The sequence below is a fragment of the Rhinolophus ferrumequinum genome, chromosome X (assembly GCF_004115265.2).
Source record: "Rhinolophus ferrumequinum isolate MPI-CBG mRhiFer1 chromosome X, mRhiFer1_v1.p, whole genome shotgun sequence".
NCBI lineage: Eukaryota > Metazoa > Chordata > Mammalia > Chiroptera > Rhinolophidae > Rhinolophus > Rhinolophus ferrumequinum.
This window is the reverse complement of record NC_046284.1, coordinates 74,507,149-74,533,791: the sequence shown is the minus strand read 5'-3', so window position 1 is coordinate 74,533,791 and position 26,643 is coordinate 74,507,149. Positions and strand designations below refer to the sequence as shown.

The 26,643-nt window shown below is 37.2% G+C and overlaps 1 protein-coding gene across 4 annotated transcripts in view; it reads left to right on the top strand.

Moving 5' to 3' along the window:
* Positions 1-26,643, top strand: part of GPR174 (G protein-coupled receptor 174) — a 68,473-nt gene that overhangs the window by 22,569 nt on the left and 19,261 nt on the right. The window contains exon 3 of one of the 4 annotated variants that reach the window (XR_004423871.1): positions 1,957-1,999. The exons of the other annotated variants lie outside the window; for them this stretch is intronic. The gene's annotated coding sequence lies outside the window, so the exon portion shown is untranslated. Of the gene's footprint in view, positions 1-1,956; positions 2,000-26,643 lie in introns of those variants that run through there. 4 annotated transcript variants of the gene reach the window in all.

Genomic DNA, 26,643 nt, shown 5'->3' with positions numbered 1-26,643 from the left:
TGATTTGGAAGCCAAGGTAACAGAAAACACCCAATTGGAACAGCAAAACAAACAAAAAAAGAATTAAAAAAATGAGAATAGTTTAAGAGACCTCTGGGACAACATCAAACATAACAAGTTTCACATCATAGGGGTACCCGAAGGAGAAGAGGGAAAGCAAGGGATTGAGAACACACTTGAAGAAATAATGACTGAAAACTTTGTAACCTGGTGAAGGAAATAACATACAAGTCTAGGAAGTCCAGAAACTCCCAAACAAGATGAACCCAAAGAGTCCCACACCAAGACACATCATAATTAAAATGGCAAAGGTTAAAGACAAAGAGAATCCTAAAAGCAGCAAGAGAAAGGCAAGTAGTAATTCATAAGGAAGCTCCCATAAGATTGTCAGCTGATTTTTCAACTGAAACTTTGCACAAAATATTCAACGTGATAAAAACCAAGGACCCAGAATCAGTTCTCCCTCTGTTACCATATATTCGATCCCTTTTTTCCACTTTTACCACTGACTTTGGGTGGTGAACACACAATGTGATATATAGATGATGTATTATAAAAATGTACACTTGAAACCTATATAATTTTACTAACCATTGTCATCCCAATAAGTTTAATTTAAAAAAAGGGAAAGGAAAGCAAGGACTTACAACCTAGACTACTCTACTCAGCAAGGCTATCATTTAAAATTGAAGGAGAGATAAAGAAGCTAATTAAAAAAAAAAAAAAAAAAAAAAAGCTTCCCAGACAAGATAAAGCTAAAGGAGTTCATCACCATCAAACCAGTATTACAACGAATGTTACAGGGACTTATTTGAGATGGGAAAAATCTCAGAAATGAACAATAAAATGGCAATAACTTCATATCCATCAACAATTACTTTCAATGTAAATGGATTAAATGCTCCAATCAAAATACATATGAGGGCTGTATGCATAAGAAAAGAAAAGCCATACATATGCTGCATACAAGAGACTCACTTCAGATTGAAAGACACACACAGACAAAAAATAAAGAGATGGAAAAAGATATTTCATGAAAATGGTAATGAAACAAACAAACAGAAAACCTCTCGAGAAGTGGCTAGTCATTTAATTTTCATTCCAGTGAAATAAAGTGCAATAAAAAACCAACCAGATATTGCAAATAATGCCAGTCTTTATCTAGATGTGGTACATACGGTATATATAATGGAATATTACTTGGCCATAAAAAAGAATGAAATCTTACCACTTGCGACAACGTGGATGGACCTAGAGGGTATTATGCTAAGTGAAATAAATCAGACAGAGAAAGACAAATGCCATATGATTTCACTTATATGTGGAATCTAAAAAACAAAATAAATGAAGAAACAAAAAGAAACAAACTTATCGATGAGAGAACAAAATGATGGTCACCAAATGGGAGAGGAGTTTGGGGAGTGAGTGAAAAGGGTAAAGAGATTAAGATGTATAAATTGCCAGTTATAAAAATTGTAATGGAGATGTAAAGTACAGTTTAGGGAATATAGTCAATATTGTGGTAATGATATGGTGCCAGATAGGTAGTAGACTTATTGGGATGATCACTTCGAAAGGGACATAAATGTCTAATTACTATATTATTCACCTGACACTAATATTGTATATCAACTATAATTGAAAAATAAATAAATAAAATAATAGTACCATTCACTGAAAAAAAATCTTTTTATTGTTTGTCACCAGTTTGGGTATAAAAACACCTTGTTTCTTTAGCCTTTCACAAGATGCATTTAAGGGAAAGGGATTAGGAATAAATTCAGCCTAGGCCAAATTAATTCCCTAGGCCTACAGGTGGTCATATGTCCAGCTTAACTTTCCAAGTAGATAATGACATAAAGAGATAAGCAATTGACATATGTGAGAAATAAAAGTAAGCAAACCAGAAGGTAAGTTTAATAAGAAAAAATATATATTATCATTTTACAATTGCAGGTTTTGGGATCAGTGCCTGTTCAACACACTTTCGGGTGCTGGGTGAGTCCCCTGGCTATGGTGGAGGAGGGTCTTGTCATTTCCTGCATTGAAGGCAGCAGGCTGCGTTAAAAAAAAAAAAAAAAAAAAAAAAAAAAAAGTAAAAATAGTATCACGTTGCCACAAAGAAGTGTATTGTACTCCATTCTTGTGTGTGTGTGTGTGTGTGTGTGTGTGTGTGTGTGTGTGTGTGTGTGTGTGTTGGGGAGCTGATACTTTTTAAATCTGACTTCCTTTTATTTGTGACCACAATACAATGTGGCTGCTTAAATGTATATTCTCAAGAGTTTAGATTTTTTTAAAAAAGCAATAATGTGTTTTGAGTCTTATACTATCCCTTAGATCATAGTTTGCAGATAATATGGTAAATTTGTAGTTGGATGATTTTTGAAATGTTAAATGGACATTGACCTTTTGGGGGCCGCTGTTGCTGTGAAGGATGTGTTTTGTCTTTAACTGTTTTTGAAGTTTCTTCAATTTGATTCCCAAACGCTTAAGGGAATACATTTTGATTATTTTGGGGAAACTAAGGAGGAAATTCTAATTAGTTCAATGGGATAGCATTCAGACCATTTATTTTATTCATTGGCAGATTACTAATAAGGAATAGCAAATTTTACTGTTGGGAAAAAAATTCTATAAAGAAAAACAATTAGATGTAATTCTCAGTAAATGGAAAAAAGGAAAGTTCTTTAAAAAGCATCCTTTGTAATCTCCAAATGCTTTGCAGTGGCCAATATCAATAATTAAAATAATAGCTAGGAATTATTAAATGTGAGTAGGTTTTACAACTTGAACAGCCTTTAAATGGCATACTACAAAAATTACACAGAACTGTATAACTGAAAAAAAAATGGTTCTGCAAACATGCAGGGGCATTTGTATTATCCATTTAAGATATATTTCCTAACCGTCAGCTAATGGACAATTGTTTAGTACAGTTCTATTATAAATGTTGTGAGAGATGCACAGATTATTAGGACAAAGTCCCCACTCTCAAAGAGCTTACAACCTAGTGAAAATATGGACAACTAACTATGCCATCAGACAGGATGAAACACATCAGGTTATAATAGAGGTACAAGCAATATGCTGTGGGAAGTCAAAGGAAAGAGGTAATTCCAATTTGAATGAATCAAGGAAGACTCAGAGGAGGATATTAGATAATCAAAATACTCTTTTCTATCAAGAATTTTCCTGCCAAAGTGGGAAGGTAGAGATGGGGGAGTGGAACATAAAAACATTCAGGCTAAATTAAAAGACAGAGACATCGAGGTACATGATGTATTCAAGTACAGCCTGGCATCACGATGCCTAGTGCATTTGGAACAATATAATAAGAGATCAGGCTAAAAAGAGAAAACAGAACTTTGAATGCCAGATTTTTAGGCCACCAGAATGTGGACACTTGAATAATTTTTGCACAAGTGAATGATATGCTTCAACTCATATTTGGCAAAGACATCTGCAGAACTATTTTAGTCTAAAATAAGAAAGTTATGCTATTTAACAATCAAAAAGGAAGTAGGGCTATTACTCATGTCAAAATATTGTAAATAGAGATAAAACATGAATACTTGTTCCTCCTTCTGAAATACTGCTGGGTGTTACTAATACTGTGCAGGAAAGGTATAAAAAGTTTGCATTCACCAGAGGAGACTCTTTATTTACTTGCCTATTTATTTTAGCTAGAAGTTGCCACTCTGTTTTGTGAGTCAACCCAAAATAGAAACTCATTGTATTTTTGTAGGAATATCTGCAAAAGATTTTGGAAAAAGGATTTTTCTGAGCTTCTTAGATACTTTTCAATTTATACTACTACAAGAAAAGAATGGATGATTATATTTTGCTTTTAAATCCAAAAAAGAAGATGACACAAACATTGTCCTTTCCAGTCTTGCTTCACTATATCTCAATCTTGAATTGTATTACTATTCACTCCAGTGAAATAAGGAATCATCAAAAATGAACCAAATATTGCAAATAATGCCACTTGCTGAAAAATTACTCTATTAAGTAACAGAGCATGATGCTATGCTGTGAACACAAGTTATGCACAATTACACTCAAATATTGCCGATGTACCAAGCTCCTGGGCTTGATGTGATCCCAGGCTTGACTTCAGATTGGATCTGTGATCCTTTGGAACACTTTAGCCCTTTCCTAGAGAAGAGTAAAATTTCTGGGTCTTTGTGAATCTAGTACCTAAAAATTGGTGTGGGAAGAAGAGAGGTTGTCATATGAAAGGGTCCCATCTGCCTCAGTTTTTACTACCTCCTTTCAATCAATATATTTGATGACATCTCAGACAAACGTGACAACAGTTCTGGTGAGAACCTACAATATAATTTGATGTTTGATGTTTCATAACTTGGGTATCCTTATTCCACACATGGTCTAGAGAGATCTCCAAGTGAATATGTTATTGTGTGGGTTCTTGGATCATGGGCAAAGTAGATTTGGCACCAAGGTCGTTGAGGTCAGTCTAGGACTTTCCCCACTTCATCCTTGTAACCCTCCATTTGGAGATAGTTCCAGAGCAACAGACATTCCTCTAACACTTCATAGATACAACTCTTTTCTCAAATTTGGTAGCTTACAAATGTAGTAGAGTCTGGGAAGGAGATGCACTTAAAATGGTGTGGCACCCTCTCTGCTTCCACATAAGCTAGAGGGCATGTATATGTCATACTGTTCCCATCACTGGTGGAAGATTGTCAAGGAATCCAGTCACCTTTTTTGATGACAGCTCAGTGTCAGTAACAAAAAAAGATACCTCTAAGAGCCAGGAGTTTCCAGAAGACTCAGTTTGCTTCTAATCAGGAGGGTTGTGCTGCTGGAAGGAGAAATATAGGATTACAGTAATGGTTCTTGGCATGTGGTCTCTCCTTGACCAGTGATTCAAGCACATGGGAGGCTTATTTATTTATTTTTAAATAAAATTTGCTTTCATTTTCTTTTTCTTTTTCTTTTTTTTTGCTATTTTTAGCCCATATATATATATATATATATATATATATATATATATATATATATTTTTTTTTTTTTTTTTTTAATTTATTGGGGTGACAATTGTTAGTAAAATTACATAGATTTCAGGTGTACCTGTATTACATCATCTATAAATCCCATTGTGTGTTCACCACCCAGAGTCAGTACTCCTTCCATCACCATATATTTGATCCCCCTTACCCTCATCTCCCACCCCCCACCCCCGTTACTCTCTGGTAACCACTAAACTATTGTCTGTGTCTATGAGTTTTTGTTTCTCATTTGTTTGTCTTGTTCTTTTGTTGTTTTTGGTTTATATACCACATATCTGAAAATATTTATCCATAAAGACATGTGTGCTGCAATGTTCGTTGCAGCTTTGTTTACGGTGGCCAAGACATGGAAACAACCAAAATGTCCTTCGATAGATGAATGTATAAAGAAGTTGTGGTATATATACACAATGGAATACTATTCGGCGGTAAGAAAAGATGATGTAGGAACATTTGTGGCAACATGGATGGATCTTGAGAGTATAATGCTAAGTGAAGTAAGTCAGACAGAAAAAGCAGAGAATCATATGATTTCACTGATATGTGGGAGGTTTATTTTTTGAAGTCAGGGACAAAGTAAACTCTTTTACAGTTTTGCTTAAATTATAGGATCTACTTTCTAAGCATAGAAAACATGGTAGAAGATTGAGAATTAACCAAGTAGAATCCTGTTCAATTGCAAAACTAAAGAAGACATGCTGTAAAGAACGAGAAAATAAGACAGGTTCAACAAAGACAGAACAGCCACTAGAGGAGGCTTATATTCAATCACCTGGGACAGCCATGTTCAGTGTCTTATATCCCTCCCCCACACCTGCCTCAAAGCTTAATCTAAGGATAAGATCTATTATCTGTCATTTAAAAGCTATGAATGGAATACTCCATATTTTAGATTTATTACCTTGCTCTTGGGATATCAATAGTTCTATGGGCATTCTTAGAGTAACTACTGAGGGTTTTATGGGTACCTTTGAGGGTAATTACTAAGGGATGCACTATTCATTTTTTGCCACTTGCATTTTAGTATATAAAATCCTTTTTTATATTGTGTATGTAGCTATCTTCAATATACTTTGAATATTTCTCACAAGACAACAGCAAAATGATATAATACGAGCTCTTCCTGAATAGTTCTAAAGCCTGGATTTCTTCTCATCATTTTATTTAAAGACATATGAGTTACTAATAGTACCTAATTAGATTTTTTTTTAAATTAAAGTTTATAGGGGTGACATTGTTAGTGAAGTTACATAGATTTCAGGTGTACAATGCTATATTACATCATCTATAAATCCCCTTGTGTGTTCACCACCCAGTCAGTTCTCCTTCCATCACCATATATTTGATCCCCTTTACCCTCATCTACCACACCCGTCCCCCCTTACCCTCTGGTAACCACTAAACTATTGTCTGTGTCTATGAGTTTTTGTTTCTCATTTCTTTGTCTTCTTCTTTTGTTGTTTTTGGTTCATATACCACATATTAGTGAAATCATATTGTTCTCTGCTTTTTCTGTCTGATGTATTTCGCTTAGCATTGTAATCTCAAGATCCATCCATGTTGTCACAAATGGTCCTATTTCATCTTTTCTTACCGCCGAATAGTATTCCATTGTGTATATATACCACAACTTCTCTATCCATTCATCTATCGAAGGATTTTGGTTGTTTCCATGTCTTGGCCACCGTAAATAAAGCTGCAATGAACATGGGAGCACATGTGTCTTTATGTATAAACGTTTTAAGATTTTCTGGGTAGATACCCAAGAGAGGGATTGCTGGGTCATATGGTAATTCTATTTTTAATTTTTTGAGGAACCTAGACACTGCCTTCCATAGTGGCTGCACCAGTCTGCAATCCCACCAACAGTGTATGAGGGTTCCTTTTTCTCTATAGCCTCTCCAACACTTGTTACTGATTTTCTTGTTGATGATAGCCAGTCTAACTGGAGTGAGGTGATATCTCATTGTGTTTTTTATTTGCATTTCTCTGATGATTAGTGATGTTGAGCATTTTTTCATATGTATATTTGCCATTTGTATGTCTTCTTCGGAGAAATGTCTCTTCAGGTCCTCTTTCAATTGGGTTGTTTCTTTTTGTTGTTGTTGAGTTGCATGAGTTCCTTGTATATTTTGGATATTAGCCCCTTATCGGAGGCACTGTTTGCTAAAATCTTCTCCCATTTTTTTGGTTGCCTCTTTCTTTTGTCGATGGTTTCTTTTGCTGTGCAGAAGCTTTTAAGTTTCATATAGTCCCATTCATTTATTTTAGCTTTTACTTCCCTTGCTTTTGGAGTCAAATTCATGAAATGCTCTTTGAACCCAAGGACCATAAGTTTAGTACCTATGTTTTCTTCTATGCAGTTTATTGAGTCAGGTCTTATGCTTAAGTCTTTGATCCATTTTGAATTAATTTTGGGGCATGGTGACAGATGGCAGTCCGGTTTCATTTTTTTGCGCGTGGCTTTCCAATTCTGCCAGCACCATTTATGGAAGAGGCTGTCTTTTCTCCATTGTATGTTTTTCCCTTCTTTGTCAAAAGTTATCTGTCCATATTTTTGTGGTTTTATTTCTGAGTTTTCAATTCTATTCCATTGGTCTACGAGTCTGTTTTTCTACCAATACCATGCTGTTTCGATTATTGTTGCCCTGCAGTACAAGCTAAAGTCAGGGAATGTGATACCTCCCTCCAGCATTGTTCTTTTTTCTTAAGATTGCCTTGGCTATTCAGGGTCTTTTGTGGTTCCAAACAAATCTCATGATTTTTGTTCTATTTCTTTAAAAAATGCCATTGGGATTTTGATGGGGATTGCATTAAATCTGTATATTACTTTGGGTAATATGGCCATTTTAACTATGTTGATTCTGCCAAACCATGAGCACAGAATGTCTTTCCATTAATTTGCGTCTTCTTCAATTTCTTTTTAAAATGTCTTGTAGTTTTTAGCATATAGGTCTTTCACATCCTTGGTTAAGTTTATTTCTAGGTATTTTATTCTTTTTGCTGCAATTGCAAAAGGATTTGTTTTCTTATTACTTTTTCTGAGATTTTATTGTTAGCATATAGGAATGCAATGGACTTTTGTACGTTGATTTTGTAGCCCGCAACTTTACTGTATTCGTTGATTGTTTCTAATAGCTTTTTGGTGGAGTCTTTAGGGTTTTCTATATATAGCATCATGTCATTTGCAAAGAGTGATAATTTAACTTCTTCATTCCCAATGTGGATGCCTTTTATTTGTTTCTCTTGCCTGATTGCTCTGGCAAGAACTTTCAACACTATGCTGAAAAGCAGAGGTGATAGGGGACAACCCTGTCGTGTTCCTGAACATAGAGAAAAAGGCTGCAGTTTTTCACCGTTAATTATTAATTATGACATTAGCTGAGGGTTTGCCATATATGCCCTTTATTATGTTAAGGTATTTTCCTTCTATGCCTATTTTAATAAGTGTTTTAATCATAAATGGATGTTGCATCTTGTCAAATGCTTTTTCTGCATTAATTGATATAATCATATGATTTTTGTCCTTTATTTTTTTTAGGTGATGTATCACATTGATGGATTTGCATATGTTGAACGATACTTGTGCTCCTGGGATGAACTCCACCTGGTTATGATGAATAATCTTTTTAATGCATTATTGCATTCGATTGGCTAGAATTTTCTTTATGATTTTTTGCATCTGTAGTCATCAGAGATATTGGTCTGTAGTTCTCTTTTTTTGTGTTATTCTTACCAGGTTTTGGTATCAGAGAACTGCTGGCCTCATAAAATGAGTTAGGGAGTACTGTCTCTTCTTCAACTTTTTAGAACAGTTTGAGCAGGACTGGTATTAGATCCTCTTTGAAGGCCTGGTAGAATTCACTAGTGAAGCCATCTGGTCCCAGACTTTTGCTTTTGGGGACATTTTGGATGACTGATTCAATTTTCTTACTGGTGATTGGTCTGTTTAGATTTTTAGTTCTTCATGGTTTAGCCTTGGAAGGCTACATGTTTCTAAGAAATTGTCCATTTCTTCTAGATTATTGAATTTTGTTGCATATAGTCCTTCATAGTATTTTTGCATGATCCTTTGTATTTCTGTGGCCTCCGTGATAACTTCCCCTTGTTCATTTCTGATTTTGTTTATTAGTGTCTTCACTCTTTTTATCTTAGTGAGTCTAGACAAGGGTTTGTCAATTTTGTTAATCTTTTCAAAGAATCAGCTCTTTGTCACATTAACTTTTTCTATTGTCTTTTTGTTCTCTATTTCATTTAGTTCTGCTCTGATTTTTGTTATTTCCTTTCTTCTGCTGACCTTGGCTTTCATTTGTTCTTCTTTTTCTAGTTTTTTAAGGTGTAACGTGAGTTTATTTTTTTGGGATTTTTCTTGTTTCCTGAGATAGGCTGTAATGATATAAATTTCCCTCTAAAAACTGCTTTCGCTACATCCCAAAAATTTTGGTAGGATGTATTTTCATTGTCATTTGTTTCTATGTATCTTTTGATCTCTCCTCTACATATGGTCTATCATGAGAATGTTCCATGTACACTAGATAAAAATGTATAGCCTCATTTTTTAGGACGAAGTGTTCATAAATGTCAGTTATGTCCATTTCATCTAATGTGTCATTTAGGCCTGGTATTTCATTATTTATTTTCTGTTTGGATGATCTATCCATAGCTGTCAATGATGTATTTAAGTCCCTTAGTATAATTGTGTTTTGGTCAATTTCTCCCTTTAGTTCAGTTAGTAGTTGCTTGGTACATTTCGGTGCTCCCTTATTGGGGGCATAAATATTGATGACTGTTATTTCTTCTTGTTGTATAGTCCCCTTTACCATATTGAAATGTCCATCTTTATCTCTTGTTACCTTTTTCACCCTGAAGTCTGTTTCACCTGATATCAGTATGGCAACACCTGATATTCTCTGGATACCATTTGCTTGGAGTGTCAATTTCCACCCTTTCACTTTGAGTCTAAGCTAGTCCTCGTAGCTGAGATGTGTCTCTTGGAGACAGCATATGGTTGGGTTTAGTTTTATGATCCAATCTGCTTCTCTGTGCCTTTTTATTGGTGAGGTCAGTCCATATACGTTTAGGGTGATTATTGATATGAGAGGATTTCCTATCATTCTTTCTTTAGTTTTCTGGTAAGACTGTGTCTCCATGTTTCTTTGCCTTTTTTGTTGTTCTCTATTATTTCTGTGTGGTGGTATTCTGTGATGTTTCCCTCGGTTTCTTCTTTTATTACCATATCTATTTCAGTTCTGGATTTTTTTTTTTGAGTGGTTACCCTTAAGTTTATGTAAAAGAAAGTTTGATATTTAGAGTATTCCATTTTCTTCAGCATGCTTACTTTCTCCATTCCCATATTCCTGTTCAGGCCTTTACTCTCCCCCTTTTTATGTTTTGGTTGCCACAGATTGTCCCTGTTCATGGTAGTCGAATAGCCTCCTTTAGTATTTCTTGTAGTGCAGGTCATGTATTAGAAAATTCCCTCAGCTTCTGTATGTCTGGAAAAGTCTTTATTCCTCCTTCATATCTAAAGGATATGTTTGCTGGATATATTATTCTTGGCACATAATTTCTCTCTTTCAATGATTTGAATATTTGGTTCCACTCCCTCATGGCGTGTAGAGTTTCTGCTGAGAAATCTGATGATAATCTAATGGGCTTTTCTTTGTAGGTTACCGTCTTCTTTTCCCTGGCTGCCTTGAGTATTCTTTGTTTGTCGTTGATTAGGCAGTTTGAATACAATTTTCCTTGTAGAAGACCTGTTGGGGTTGAGGTAATTAGGTGTTCTTGGATTCGAGGATCCAGTTCTTTCTACAAGTTTGGGAAGTTTTCATTGATCATTTGTTTGAATATACTCTCTGTTCCCTTCTGTCTTTCTTCTCTCTCTGGTATGACCATTATTCTTTTTTTTATTATTATTTATTTATTTATGTATTTATTTATTTATTTTTTAATTTATTGGGGTGACAATTGTTAGTAAAATTACATAGATTTCAGGTGTGCAATTCTGTATCATATCATCTATAAATTACATTGTGTGTTCACCACCCAGAGTCAGTTCTCCTTCCATCACCATATATTTGATCCCCCTTACCCTCATCTCCCACCCCCCAACCCCATTACCCTCTGGTAACCACTAAATTACGTTCCCCAGATTAATTTTCAAACCCCGTGGCCATCTTGTGGTTACTGATTGTTTTCTAATCCCCTCACCTTGCCCTTTACCCCCCCCGCCCATCTAGCAATGCTCAGTTTTTCCTCTTTGTCTCCAAAACTGTTTCTGATTAGTTCATTCACTTATTCTTTTCTTTAGATTCCGCATATAAGTGAGATCATATGGTACTTATCTTTCTCTGTCTGACTTATTTCACTTAACATAATGTTCTCTAGGTCCATCCATTTTGTTGCAAATGGTTACATTTCTTTCTTCTTTATGGCTGCGTAATATTCCATTGTATAAATGTACCACACTTTCTTAATCCAGTCATCTACCGATGGGCATTTTGGTTGTTTCCATGTCTTAGCTATTGTGTATAGTGCTGCAATAAACATAGGAGTGCATAAAGATTTTTGAATTGGAGTTTTGGATTTCTCCGGATAGATACCTAGGAGTGGAATTACTGGATCATAGGGTAGTTCCATTTTCAGATTTTTGAGATACCTCCATACTGTTTTCCATAGTGGCTGCACCAATCTGCAATCCCACCAACAGTGCACAAGCGTTCCCTTTTCTCCACATCCGCGCCAGCACTTGTTGTTTGTTGATTTATTGATGATAGCCATTTTGACTGGGGTGAGGTGGTATCTCATTGTGGTTTTTATTTGCATTTCTCTGATGGTTAGTGAGGTTGACATTTCTTCATATGTCTGTTTGCCATCTGTATGTCCTTTTTAGAAAAATGTCTCTTCAAGTCCTCTGCCCATTTCTTAATTAGGTCGTTTGTTTTTTTTGAGTTGAGTTGAGTGAGTTTTTCATAGATTTGTGATATTAATCCCTTATCAGATATATCATTGGCAAATATTTTTTCCCATTCAGTAGGATACCTTTTTGTTTTATTGATGGTTTCCTTTGCTGTGAAAAAACTTTTTAGTTTGATATAATCCCACATGTTTATTTTGTCTCTTACTTCCCTCGCGCGAGGGGATATATCAATAAAAATCTTACTCCGGGTAATGTCTGTGAAGTTTCTTCCTATATTTTCTTCCAGGTATTTTATGGTTTCAGATCTTACATTTAAGTCTTTAAGCCATTTTGAATTTATTTTTGTATATGGTGCAACGAGGTGGTCCAGCTTCATTTTTTTGCATGTATCTGTCCAGGTTTCCCAGCACCATTTGTTGAATAGACTGTCTTTACCCCATCGTACATTCTTGCTTCCATTGTCGTAGATTGAATGGTCATATAGGCATGGATTTATTTCTGGACTCTCTATTCTGTTCCATTGATCTATGTGTCTGTTTTTATGCCAGTACCATGCTGTTTTGATTACTGTAGCCTTGTAGTATAATTTGAGGTCAGGTATTGTTATACCTCCCACTTTGTTCTTATTTCTCAAGATTGCCTTGGCTATTCGGGGTCTTTTATGGTCCCATATAAATTTTAGGATTATATGTTCTATTTCTGTGAAAAACGTCGTTGGTAGTTTGATAGGAATTGCGTTGAATATGTATATTGCCTTAGGCAGTAGGGACATTTTAACTATATTAATTCTTCCTATCCATGAACATGATATGTGTTTCCATCTATTTATATCTTCTTGCATTTCTTTCTTCAGTGTCTTATACTTTTCTGAGTACAGATCTTTTACTTCTTTGGTTAAATTTATTCCCAGGTATTTTATACTCTTTGGAGCAATTGTAAGTGGGATTGTTTTTTTTAATTTCTCCTTCTGATGTTTTATTATTGGTATATACAAATGCAACTGATTTCTGAATATTAATTTTGTATCCTGCTACTTTACTAAATTCATCTATCAGCTTTAATAGCTTCTTGGTGGAGTCTTTAGGGTTCTCTATATATAGTATCATATCATCTGCATATAATGATAATTTTACTTCCTCCTTACCAATTTGGATGCCTTTTATTTCTTTTTCTTGTCTGATTACTGTGGCTAGAACTTCCAGCACTATGTTGAATAGAAGCGGGTATATTGGGCAACCTTGCCTTGTTCCTGATCTTAGGGGGAATGGTTTTAGGTTTTCCCCATTGAGTATGATGTTAGCTGTGGGTTTGTCACATGGCCTTTATTATGTTGAGATATGATCCCTCTATTCCCACTTTCTTAAGGGTTTTTATCATAAATGGCTGTTGGATTTTATCAAATGTTTTTTCTGCATCTATTAATATGATCATGTGATTTTTATTTGTCATTTTGTTAATGTGGTGTATCACATTACTTGATTGCGGACGTTGAACCACCCTTGCATACCAGGGATGAATCCCACTTGATCATGGTGAATGATCTTTTTAATGTATTGCTGAATTCTGTTCACTAATATTTTGTTGAGGATTTTTGCATCTATGTTCATTAGAGATATCGGCCTGTAGTTTTCTTTTTTTGTGGTGTCTTTGTCTGATTTTGGGATCAGGGTGATAATGGCTTCGTAAAACCTGTTTGGGAGTCTTCCTTCCTTCTGGATTTTTTGGAAGAGCTTGAGGAGAATAGGTGATTATTCTTTTTGGAACGTTTTGTAAAATCCACCTGTAAAGCCATCTGGTCCAGGGCTTTTGTTTGTTGGGAGATTGTTGATTACTGATTCAATTTCCATGGTGGTAATCAGTCTATTCAGGTTTTCTGTTTCTTCTTGAGTTAGCCTTGGAAGGTTGTACGCCTCTAGAAAATTGTCCATTTCTTCCAGATTGTCAAATTTGTTGGCATATAGTTGCTCATAGTAACTTCTTAAATTTTTTTGTATTTCTGCGGTGTCTGTTGTCACTTCTCCTCTTTCATTTCTGATTTTATTAATTTGGGTCCTCTCTCTCTTTTTTTAAATGAGTCTGGCTAAAGGTTTGTCGATTTTGTTTATCTTCTCTAAGAACCAACTCTTGGATTCATTGATCTTTTGTATTGTTTTTCTGGTTTCTATTTCATTTATTTCTGCTCTGATCTTTATTATCTGCTTCCTTGTGCTCCCTTTGGGCTAATTTTGCTGTTCTTTTTCCAGATCCCTTAAGTGTGAAGATAAACTGTTGATTAGTGATGTTTCTTGTTCCTTTAGGTAGGCCTGCAAAGCTATGAATTTCCCTCTTAGGACTGCTTTCGCGGCATCCCATAGATTTTGGGTCATCGTGTTTTCATTTTCGTTTGTCTCGAGATAACTTTTGATTTCTTCCTTGATCTCCTGCTTGACCCATTCATTATTTAGTAATAAGTTATTCAGCCTCCATGAATTGGTGTGTCTTCCAGTTTTTTTTCCTATAGTTCATTTCTAATTTCATAGCATTGTGATCAGAGAAGACAATTGGTATGATTTCAATTTTCTTAAATTTATCAAGACTTGTTTTGTGGAGTAACATATGGTCTATCTTGGAAATGTTCCATGTGCGCTTGAGAAGAACGTGTATTTTGCAGCATTGGGGTGAAATGTTCTGAAAATATCGATTAAATCCAAGTGGTCCAATGTATCATTTAAGGCTGTTGTTTCCATATTGATTTTCTGTCTGGAAGACCTGTCCCTTGTTGTCAGAGGTGTGTTGAAGTCCCCTACTATGATAGTGTTACTGTTGAACTCTGTCTTTATGTCAGTCAGTATCTGTTTTATATATTTAGGTGCTCCTATGTTGGGTGCATAGATGTTTACTAGGGTTATGTCCTCTTGTTGGATCGATCCCTTTATTATTATATAGTGCCCATCTTTATCTTTTAGTATGCTCTTCATTTTGAAGTCTATTTTGTCAGATATAAGTTTTGCAACTCCAGCTTTTTTCTCATTTCCATTTGCATGAAATATCTTACTCCAAGACTTCACTTTCAGTCTTTGTGTGTCTTTTGTTCTGAGGTGAGTCTCTTATATACAGCATATACAAGGGTCTTGCTTTCTTATCCAGTCAGCTACCCTATGTCTCTTGATTGGAGCATTTAATCCGTTTACATTTAAAGTGATTATTGATAGGTACATAGTTATTGCCATTTTTAAATTTGTAGTTAGGTTGTTTTGATCTTACTTCTATTTACAGAAGTCCTTTTAGTATTTCTTGCAATGCTGGCTTGGTGGTAATAAATTCCTTTAGCTTATTTTTTTCTGGAAAGCTCTTTATCTCTCCATCAACTTTAAATGATAGTCTTGCTGGATAAAGCAATCTAGGTTGTAGGCCTTTGTTTTCCATCACTTTGACTATCTCCTGCCACTCCCTCCTGTTTTTCAATTGTTTCTGTAGAAAAATCATTTGATAGTCCTATGGGAGTTCCCTTGTATGTAACCCTCTGTCTTTCTCTTGCAGCTTTTAGGATTCTCTCTTTGTCTTTAAGCTTTGCCATTTTAACTATAATGTGTCTTGGTGTGGACCTGTTTGGGTTTATCCTGGTTGGAACTCTCTGCACTTCCTGTGCTTGTATGTTGGTTTCCTTCATCAGGTTGGGGAAGTTTTCGGACATTATTACTTCAAATATGTTCTCAATCCCTTGCTTCCTCTCTCCACCTTCTGGTATTCCTATGATGCGCATGTTGTTGCACTTGATGTTATCCCAGAGGTCTCTTAAGCCATCCTCATTGTTTTTTATTCTTTTTTCTTTCTGTTGTTCCGTTTGGGTGATCTCTGCTACCTTGTCTTCTAAGTCGCTGATTGGATCCTCTGCTTCATCTAACCTGCTGGTAATTCCTTCAAGTGAGTTCTTAATTTCGGTAATTGTGTTCTTTACTTCTAACTGGTTGTTTGTTATGATTTTTACATCCTTCTTTATGTCTTCTCTAAGCTTTTTAAACATTCTTATCACCAGTGTTCTGAACTCTGTCTCTGAAAGGTTTGTTACGTCTGCTTCATTTGGTTCCAGTTGTGGAGGTTTCTTCTGTTCTTTTATTTGGGACGTGTATCTTTGTTTCCCCATTCTGGCTGACCCTCTGTGTTTGTTTTGATGTATTAAGTAGATCCCCTAGAGTTCTTAGTTCTTGCTAGGTTATCTTATGTAGTATGTGTCCTTTATATTTGACTTGCACTACTTCGTTCTTCTCCTCTACGTGTGCTGCAAAGGTGACTCTTGTGTTGTGTATATTGTCCTGTTCAAGAATATCTTTAATTGCTTTTTGCTTGTGAGTAGGTGGGGTTAACTCCTGGGCTTACTCGTTGTGAGACTTGGCTCTGCCCACCGCAAGGCTTTCTGCTGCGTGAGGGTTGACCACTTAAATGTGGTTTGGCCTCTATGGGCTCTAGTGCCTGCAGAGAATTCCCTCTGGGTGTAAGACTTGTAGGTGAAACCCGATAGTACTCTGGTTTGGTCTGGAGTTGGCCTCTGGATATGTTGAATCTTGTGCCTCTTAAGCTGGGCCCTGTTAGGGCAGTTTCGAAACAAAGCAAATCACCAAGCACAACAGCAACAACAACAACAAAGAAAAAATCAAATACATTCACATGTAAAAACACCTGATAACCCCACTCAACACAGGCAAATATATCAAATATATAAAGACAAAGCAAAAGAAAACAAAACAAAACAAAACAAAAAGCTGTGCCAGTCTTGGCTTCAGCCCACCAATAATGTCCAGGTTGTCCTCTGCTGTACCAAAGAGCCCCCTGCTTATTGCGCAGGCAGAGCCGGTCACCTGGTGCCCAGAGTGACTTTGGGACTGTAGATTTAAATGTGTGGGCTTGAGGGGTCTGGATGGTAGTTTTTACAAAGTCAGTGCAGTTTCTGCCCTTGCCTGCACATATGCACTCTGAGAGTAGCACCACCAGCCCTGTGTCCAGTACTCCTGAGTCTTCGGGCACTTCTTCAGTGTGTGTGTATATGGGGTGGGGGTGCGGGCGGGAGATTTCTGAGCTGCTGAAAGCCCAGAGCTGCGTCTGCCTTACTGCTGATCCCTGGGAGTGTCTCTGCAGTTGCACTTGCCCCGCCCTAGGCAGGCCAGAAAGGGTGGGGGCTGGGGATGGATGGGTCTTCTCTCTCCCAGCCCAGCCGCGCGTCACCCTCTTCCCGAAGGCCAGAAAAGGTGGTGGCTGGGGTTGGAGGAGTCTCTTCTCTCCTAGCCCACGCAAAATCACACTCTTCCCAGTCTCTTCCCTGGGACAGAGCCGCCTGTCAGGCTTCCCAGAGCCTGAGCACTACTAAGTCGCTTCTGTAATCTGACACTACTCCTCAGTTCAGGGGCCAGTTTAAGTCTCTGGAAGGGCGTGGGTAGGATTGGAATAGCGGGGCGGGGGAGGGGCCCAGGTATGGAGTCTGTGTTCTTTGTCTGCCCTAGGGCCCACTAGCCGCCCTTCCGGCGGGAGAAATCAGCCATGGGACACAGGGAAAGAGCCCACCTCCTGGTCTCTGTGCTCTCCGTTCCGCCCTGGGATCCCGTGCGTGCCCGGAACTGCGGGTGCCACCGCGGTTTTCGCCGCTGCAGGCTGAGACTCTGCTGTGGGCTGGGATTTCCCCGCCACCGCGGGCCGTGCGTTTTCACTCCGCTGCCTTCCTTCCTTCCCCTGTTCGCCCAATTAGCACACCTTCAAGTAATCCTTAGCTTTAAGTAATCCACGAGTCTCTTAGCTGTTCTGTTTGATGAGCAAAGAGTTCTTTGATGGGTTATAGGTCCCGTTTGTAATATGATCTGGAGGAGAACTCAGAAAGTACGCCCTGCTGCCGCCATTCCTATGACGTCTGTCCATGATTCTTATATTGCTCTTTTTGTTGGAGTCAGAAAGTTCTTGTAGAGTTCTTTCATTTCTTTTAAGTCTCAAGTCTCTTTCTTCTTCCATGCGTGTCATTTCCAGGTTTCTATCTTTGATGTCACTGATTCTTCCCTACATCTGGTCAACTCTACTACCTAAGCTGCTTATTTCATTCTTCATTTCTTCTATTGAGTTCTTAATCTCCAGAAATTCTATTTGGTTCTTTCTTAAAATTTCAATCTCTTTCCTAAAATGCTCATGTTGTTCTTTGATTGTGTTTCTGAGTTCATTAACCCGCCTTTCTGTGTTTTCTTGCATCTCGTTGAGTTTTTTCTGAACTGCTATCTTGGATTCTCTGTGATTTAAGTCACATATTTCCATATCTTTAAATTCCTTTATTGGAGACTTTTCATTTTCTTTCTGAGCTGTCTTGTTGCCTTGGTTATTCATGTCAGTCAGTGCTTTATTATTTCTCTTCCTAGATATCTACCAGGTTCTGCAACAGGATGATAGAAAGAGGTCTTTCTTTTGTTTTCCAGTACGTGTTTGTAGGCTGTTTAATTTTCTCTGACTGCAGCCTTTTTTTCTCTCTCCCACTGTAGTGTTATGTTTTCTCTGCACTATTCCAGCTTCTCACAGATTTGGGGGATTCCCTGGAAGGCTGGCTTCTCCTCTGTTAACAGTTCACCTAGGTTATAGGGCACTGCGTCCCTTGGGGATGCGGAGAGCTTTGGAATTTCCAAAGCTCTTCCTGCACCAGATTCAGAGCCCGTGTGTTTCAGAAGTTCTGTTTTCTCCTGCAGGGATCAGCCCACATAGGTGGGACAGGGCTGGGGTGAGTTGTGAGAGGTGGCCCAGAACAATGGCGGGGACCACCACCACAGCCAGTCCTGCTTCCAAAGCTCCCTCCTCTTTGCAGGAAGTAGTTGGGCTGTGAGTCTGTGTCTTTGGACCACAGTTCTCAGAACAGCAAATATTCTGTTCTTTTGATCTCATACTGCTACTGTTCCGCTTCTAGCACTGGCAGGTGGGGGTGGGGTGAGCTCTGGGAAGGTATGGAGAGGGTGGCTAGTCTCAATGCTTAAGGCTTGTGTTGTCTGAGGCAGTGAGAACTTAAACCACTGTTTTCAGCCTTCTTCCCTCAGTCTTTGCTCTGAGGTCTCTGCCATGAGCGTTGGGTTCAACCATGTTATATGCTGTCCCCTCAGTCCTGTGGGCCATAAACGGAGCCCTAGCAGTCCGAGTTCTTCCCTGTCCCACAGGTTCGGTAGTTCGGGGATGCAGCGATCTTGGATCACTGAGCTAGGTCTGTGTACTGTGCCCGCGAGGCTCCGTCTCCGCACTTCTCCCTTTCTTCCTTCCCTGCTCGCACAATTTGCCCATCTTTAGGTGAATTCAATAGTGAGACTCTTCATCTTGCCTGTCTGCTCTGCAGGGAGTCCTTTGTGGAGTTATAGTTTTTCAATTTGTTGTAAATTTCAGGGGAGATTTCCAGAGGCTCACCTCATGCTGCTATTTTGATGACATCTCCTCTAAAATCTTAAATTTTAAATCATTTTCTATCAGGATTATGTATTCAGTTTCTGCAGATCTAGTGTCTGCTGAGAGGTTTCTATATTAACCTTTTGCTCTTTAAAACCAAATGTTATAGATTTTGTAATATAATATAGTGTGGAGAAAACGGCCCAAATATATAAGTAAAATACAAGTAACTATGTGGTGTGGGGTGTGAACTATTAAGCACCTAGACTAGAAAAAGGTGATACACTAACTGAGCTGAAAGGCAAAGTATGCGATAACTCTGGAATCTATTGCACGTGATCCAGAATTGTGAGTTTGTGTGGGGTAGTGACATTACCCATGAAAACTTGCCAGGTTTAACTTCCTGGACTCCATCTTCAAATGTGGGAGTCTTGCATTCCAAGCCTAAACTCACTTTATAAAGCAAAAGGCTTATACCTAAGAAAGAGGAGTTTGGACCCCAGCCAATAACTGGGAAGGAATTTCTTTCTTTCTTTTTTGTTAAAGGAGGTTTTTTTTTTTGGCAATTCTTGAAATGCCACCGCATTAGGTAGCTACCTATACCCCAAGTCAAGGCCAACACTGGGGTGAGGCCCTGGAGACTGGTGTAATTTTCCAAACCACTCTTGCTCTTTTTACTAGACCCCCATAAGTTTGGTTTATAGCTCCACTTTTGCAGCCTATTAATCCTATGAGGAAGTGTGTAGGGCACATGCTCAAAGAAAAAATTGCAAGAAAAGGATTGCAAAACAGTGAAAAGGGCCAGAAGGATCTGATTATCTTGGACCTTAGTTTATTTTATGTAAGCTTGGAAGCTTATAACTTTCCTTAAAAAAAAAAAAAAAAAAAAAAAAAAAAAAAAAAAAAAAACAACTTTTCTTTTCCAGTGTTCATGTCTGGTCTGAGGCACAAGGTGAACATTCAGAAGAGCTGAGGAAAATCCCCACAGCCATGTCAGCACTGAGAACAGGAAATACTTTCTGCCGTTTTCCCACTATAGTATACCTTGTGATCTTCTCATCACTTCTACAAAGTGAAAACATTTTAAATTTAACGTGTAAAATGGAACTTTGTAAAATGCTGACTTGTGTTTTAAATAGAAAGTTAGGACACACATACCCAGAGTGGTAAAAACAGCAGATACTATTAGCCAGATATTTGGCTATATTTAATTTTAAACTGTGCTCAGTGTTTTATAGTACCTATCAAAAGTGATTTAGTACTTTCTCTAGGATTTAGCCATGTGTAAATAAAGATTTGAGATCCAATATGAATCACAATTTAAATAATAGTCAACAAAATGGAGCTATAGTCAAAATGCTAACAAAAGAACATAGCATATATGACACATAAAGGGATCTTTCCATTGTATTAAGCTCTGATCTAGATGTTCAATAAACTTATTTGAATCTAATAGAGTTGCTACTACATGAAAAGCAGCTGGACAATTTAGGGGTGGAAGATTAGAAGTCAATAAAACATATAACATGCTCTTTGTTGGTAAGGAGCTCACAATTCTGTGGAATGGATAAGAAGGAAGCATACTTCTAATACAAAGAAAGTGCTATGGGATTTCACAGGTAGGTATGATCATAAATAGGCAGAGGATAATTAAAGGCTTCATGAAGAAGGTCAGATTTTTGTTTATAGTGGCCTTGGAGGATAGGCAGGATTTCAACAGGTAAAGAAGGGGATAGAACATTTTAAGCAGAGGGAAAATCAAGATACATAATGTAATTTATAGATGATGTGATACAGAATTGCACACCTGAAATCTATGTAATTTTACTAACAATTGTCACCCCAATACATTTAAAAAATAAATTAATTAATTAAAAAAAAAGAACAGAGGCAATGGAGATAGGAAAGCATAGTGAATGCCTGCAAGGACTTAATTTGACTATGGAATTTAACAAAATTACTGAATTGATATTGGTACTGCCCTTTATGTCTCAAGGAAATCTTCATATTTGAAGATTCTCTGATTTGGTTCTCTAGGAAGATTGTTAAAATGTAGATACCTTGGTTCCATCCTTTGGTATTTAAGATTTAGTACATCTGGGAATATTCATTTAACATGCACTCCGGCTAGTCCAGGGACCATGTTTTGAGAAACTCTTCTTAAGAAAAAGGGAAATAATAAAAATAAAAACCTATAAATCATGTGGATAAGAGCCAGACTGCAAGAGTTGGGAGCTGTGAAAGAACAAACTGACTAACAATTTTTAAATGAGTGGTAGGAGCAAGGAAGTGGATAGTGACTAAAGTACTTGTTAATTATCAGTGCAGATTTCATTAGCCTCTGGGGTCACCCATCCCCAATCAATACCGGTTTGGTGTGACCTGGTCTCCAGGATATGAAGTGGTTACAAACTAGGATGTCCAAGGAAAGGAAGTGTGACTGGGCCTTTTTCACTGGTGATGTGAGGTTGAATGATAACTATCTTACTGTCTCCAAGTAATTAAGAATACTACTGAGAGCAGAGGAACATAATACACTATCTGATGGAAAGGAAATAGTCTTCAGATGTCAGTAGAGACATTTAGAGTAAGCTAAGTGAAAGAACTTCCTGGAACAATGGCTCTGCTCACAATAACTGCATTGTTTGTCCCTATATAGTTATTTTCTTCCTTCATGAAGTTGGCCTATGGTGAAATCATAGAAGGTGTCAAAAATAAGATAATTTGGGAGCCTGATTGGTTGTGGTATCCAGGCAGAACACCCTCCTTTAAAACAAACAAACAAACAAACAAAAAACCAAATAAATAAATCTGAAGGAACATTCAGTAGGTCAGAACTGGTGAATTCCCTAGGAGAATTAACCAGGCAAAGACTTTCTCTAGTATTTTATTACTGTGCTATATAGTCAGCTCTTTACCTAGATGCAGTTGCTGGACAGGTTTCCGTGGAAGAATGTAAGCCATTTAACTGAAGATTTTCAAAAGTGAAAAAGAAGTTTTGAGATTTTCTATGTCTGCTGATCATAGTCAGGAAGAAATTGTCCAGCTCTCTTCTAACCAATATTTGTGATTACTCATTTATCATGTTGGTACAATTGCCCTCCATACACATGTACACACCTTGTTCAGCCCCACATGATTTGCAGTCACTTGCACTACTAGGTCTACTCTTTCTTGGCTTACTAAAATATTTTTCTAACTAGAACTCTAAAATAAAGTTGGTGTTTGAGCAAGTGGTGGTCTAGGACCTGTGATTAGATGGTTGCTCAGCAGGGCTCTGTACACCAAAATATAATCTCTACTTGCCACTAATGTGTCGCAATGACCACCATTTGAAATTAGGTCATTTAGTGATCTAGAATATTTTTTTTACAATTAAAAAATACCATTCGTTGACCACCTACTATGTGCCAGCTATAAGCTTTCTCTCCTAGCTTTTTTTTTTTTTTTTTAAATTCGTTTCAGGTGTACACAACAATGTAATAGTTAGACACTTACACCCTTCTCAAAGTGATAACCCCTCTCCCCAAATCTACTACCCCTCTGACATTGTATTCAGCTATTGCAAGTTCATTGACTCTTTCCCTATGCTGTACTCCACATCCTGTGTGTGTGTGTGTGTGTGTGTGTGCGTGCGTGCGTGCATGTATATGTGTGTATATATATTAAATTATAGTTGACATTCAGTATTATTCAGCTTCAGCTTTAGGTGTACACTGCAGTGGTTAGGCATCTACACTGTCCATGAAGTGGTCTCCCTAATAAGACAAGTGCCCATCAGATACTCTACAAAATCTTTACAGCATTATTGATATATTCCCCAAACTCTCTTTTGTATCCCCATAGCAATCTGGTGGTTACAGATTGTGCTTTCTAATCCCCTCACCTTCTCCCTCATCCCCATCCACCTCCCATCTAGCAACCCTCAGTTTCTCCTCTATATCTCTGAGACTTTCTAATGAGTTTGCTCATTTTTTCTATTTTTAAGATTCCACATATAAGTGAGATCATATGGTATTTGCCTTTCTCCAACTGACTTATTTCACTTAGTATAATGTTCCCTAGGTCCATCCATATCAATGCAAATGGTAGGATTTCATTCTTCTTTATGGCCGAAAAATACTCCATTGTATAAATGTACCACACTTTCTTAATCCAGTCGATTACTCATAGGCATGTCGGTTGTTTCCATGTCTTGGCTATTGTGGATAACACTGCAATAAACACAGGGATGCATATATTTTTTTGAATAAGCATTTTGTATTTCTCAGGATAGATGCCTAAGAGTAGAATTGCTGGGTCATAAGGTAGTTCCATTTCCAGTTTTTTGAGACACCTCCATACCGATTTCCATAGTGGCTGCACCAATCTGCAATCCCATTAACAGTGCACGAGGGTTAACTTTTCTCCACAACCTTGCCAGCACTTGTTTGTTGATTTATTGATGATAGTCATTCTGACTGGAGTGAGGTGGTATCTCATTGTGGTCTTTACTTGCATTTCTCTAATGAATGACCTAGTATTTTTTAAATTTATTGGGATGACAATTGTTAGTAAAATTACATAGATTTCAGGTCTACAACTCTGTATTACATCATCTATAATTCCCATTGTGTGTTCACCACCCAGAGTCGGTTCTCCTTCCATCACCATACATTTGATCCACTTTACCCTCATCTCCCACCACCCTTACCCTTTGGTAACCACTAAACTATTGTCTGTGTCTTTGAGTTATTGTTTTTCATTTGTTTGTCTTGTTCTTTTGTTGTTTTTGGTTTACATGCCACATATCAGTGAAATCATATGGTTCTCTGTTTTTCTGTCTGACTTATTTCACTTAGCATTATACTCTCAAGATCCATCCATGTTGTCACAAATGTTCCTATATCATCTTTTCCTACCACCGAATAGTATTCCATTGTGTATATATACTACAACTTCTTTATCCATTCATCTATCAAAGGACATTTTGGTTGTTTCCATGTCTTGGCCACCATAAATAAAGCTGCAATAAACATTGGAGCACACGTGTCTTTATGGATAAATGTTTTCAGATTTTTTGGGTAGATAACCAGAAGAGGGATTGCTGGGTCATATGATAATTCTATTCGTAATTTTTTGAGGAACCTCCACACTGCCTTCCATAGCGACTGCACCAGTCTGCATTCCCATCAACAGTGTATGAGGGTTCCTTTTTCTCCACAGCCTCTCCAACACTTGTTACTATTTGACTTGTTGATGATAACCATTCTGACTGGGGTGAAGTGATAGCTCATTGTGTTTTTTATTTGCATTTCTCTGATGATTAGTGATGTTGAGCATTTTTTCATATGTCTATTTGCCATTTGTATGCCTCTTTGGAGAAATGTCTCTTCAGGTCATTTACCCATTTTTCAGTTGTGTTGTTTGTTTTTTTGTTGTTGAGTTGCATGAGTTCCTTGTATATTTTGGATATTAGCCCCTTATCGGAGGCACTGTTTGTATAAATCTTCTCCCATTCAGTTGGTTGCCTCTTTATTTTGTCCATGGTTTCTTTTGCAGTGCAGAAGCTTTTAAGTTTCATATAGTTCCATTCATTTATTTTAGCTTTTACTTCCCTTGCCTTTGGAAAAAAATCATAAAATGCTCTTTGAACCCAAGGTCCATAAGTTTAGTACCTATGTTTCCTTTTATGCAGTTTATTGTGTCAGGTCTTATGCTTAAGTCTTTGATCCATTTTGAATTAATTTTGGTGCACAGTGACAGATAGCCGTCCAGTTTCATTCTTTTGCACATGATTATCCAATTCTGCCAGCACAATTTATTGTAGAGACTCTCTTTTCTCCATTGTAGGTTTTTGGCTTCTTTGTCAAAATTTATATGTCCATATTTAAGTGGTTTTATTTTTGGGTTCTCAATTCTATTCCATTGGTCTATGTGTCTGTTTTTCTGCCAATACCATGGTGTTTTGATTATTGTAGCCCTGTAGTACAAGTTAAAGTCAGGGAGTGTGATACCTCCAGTATTGTTCTTTTTTCTTAAGATTGCTTTGGCTATTCGGGGTCTTTTGTGGTTCCAAACAAATCTGATGATTTTGTTTCTATTTCTTTAAAAATCGCCATTGTGATTTTGATGGGGATTGCATTAAATCTGTGTATTGCTTTGGGTAATATGGCCATTTTAACTATGTTGATTCTTCCAATCCATGAGCATGGAATGTGTTTCCATTTCTTTGTGTCTTCCTCAATTTCTTTTAAAAATGTCTTATAGTTTTCAGCACATAGGTCTTTCAAATCCTTGGTTAAATTTATTCCTAGGTATTTCATTCTTTTTGCTGCAATTGCAAAAGGAATTGCTTTTGTATTTCTTTTTCTGAGATTTCATTGTTAGTATATAGGAATGCAATGGACTTCTGTACGTTGATTTTGTAACCAGCAACTTTACTGTATTCGTTTACTGTTTCTAACAGCTTTTTGCTGGAGTCTTCAGGGATTTCTATATATAGCACCATGTCATCTGCAAGGAGTGACAATTTAACTTCTTCATTCCCAATTTGGATGCCTTTTATTTCTTTCTCTTGCCTGATTGCTCTGGCAAGGACTTCCAACACTATGTTGAAAAGCAGAGGTGATAGGGGACAGCCCTGTCGTGTTCCTGAACTTAGAGCAAAGGGCTTCAGTTTTCCATACTTAATTATGAGATTAGCTGAGAGTTTGTCATATATGGCCTTTATTTTGTTAAGGTATTTTCCTACTACACCTATTTTATTAAGTGTTTTAATCATAAATCCATGTTGTATCTTGTCAAATGCTTTTTCTGCATCAATTGATATAACCGTATGATTTTTGTCTTTTATTTTGTTTATGTGGTGTATCATCTTGATGGATTTGCGGATGTTGAACCATTCTTGTGCCCAGGGGATGAACCCCACTTGGTGGTGATGAATAATCTTTTTACTGCATTGCTGTATTCGATTTGCTAGAATTTTGTTTAGGATTTTTTCATCTGTATTCTTCAGAGATACTGGTCTGTAGTATTTTTTGTGTGTGTGTGTGTGTTGTCCTTACCAGGTTTTGGTATCAGGGTAATGTTGGCTTCATAAAATTAGTTAGGGAATTCTGTTTCTCCTTCAATTTTTTGGAAGAGTTTGAGCAGGATTGGTATTAGATCCTTTTGAAGGTTTGGTAGAATTCAGTAGTGAAGCCATCTGGTCTCTGACTTTTGCTTTTGGGAAGGTTTTGGATGACTGATTTTATTTTGTTACTGGAAATCAGTCTGTTTAGATTTTCCAGTTTTTCATGGTTCAGCTTAGGAAGGCTATATGTTTCTAAGGTCTTG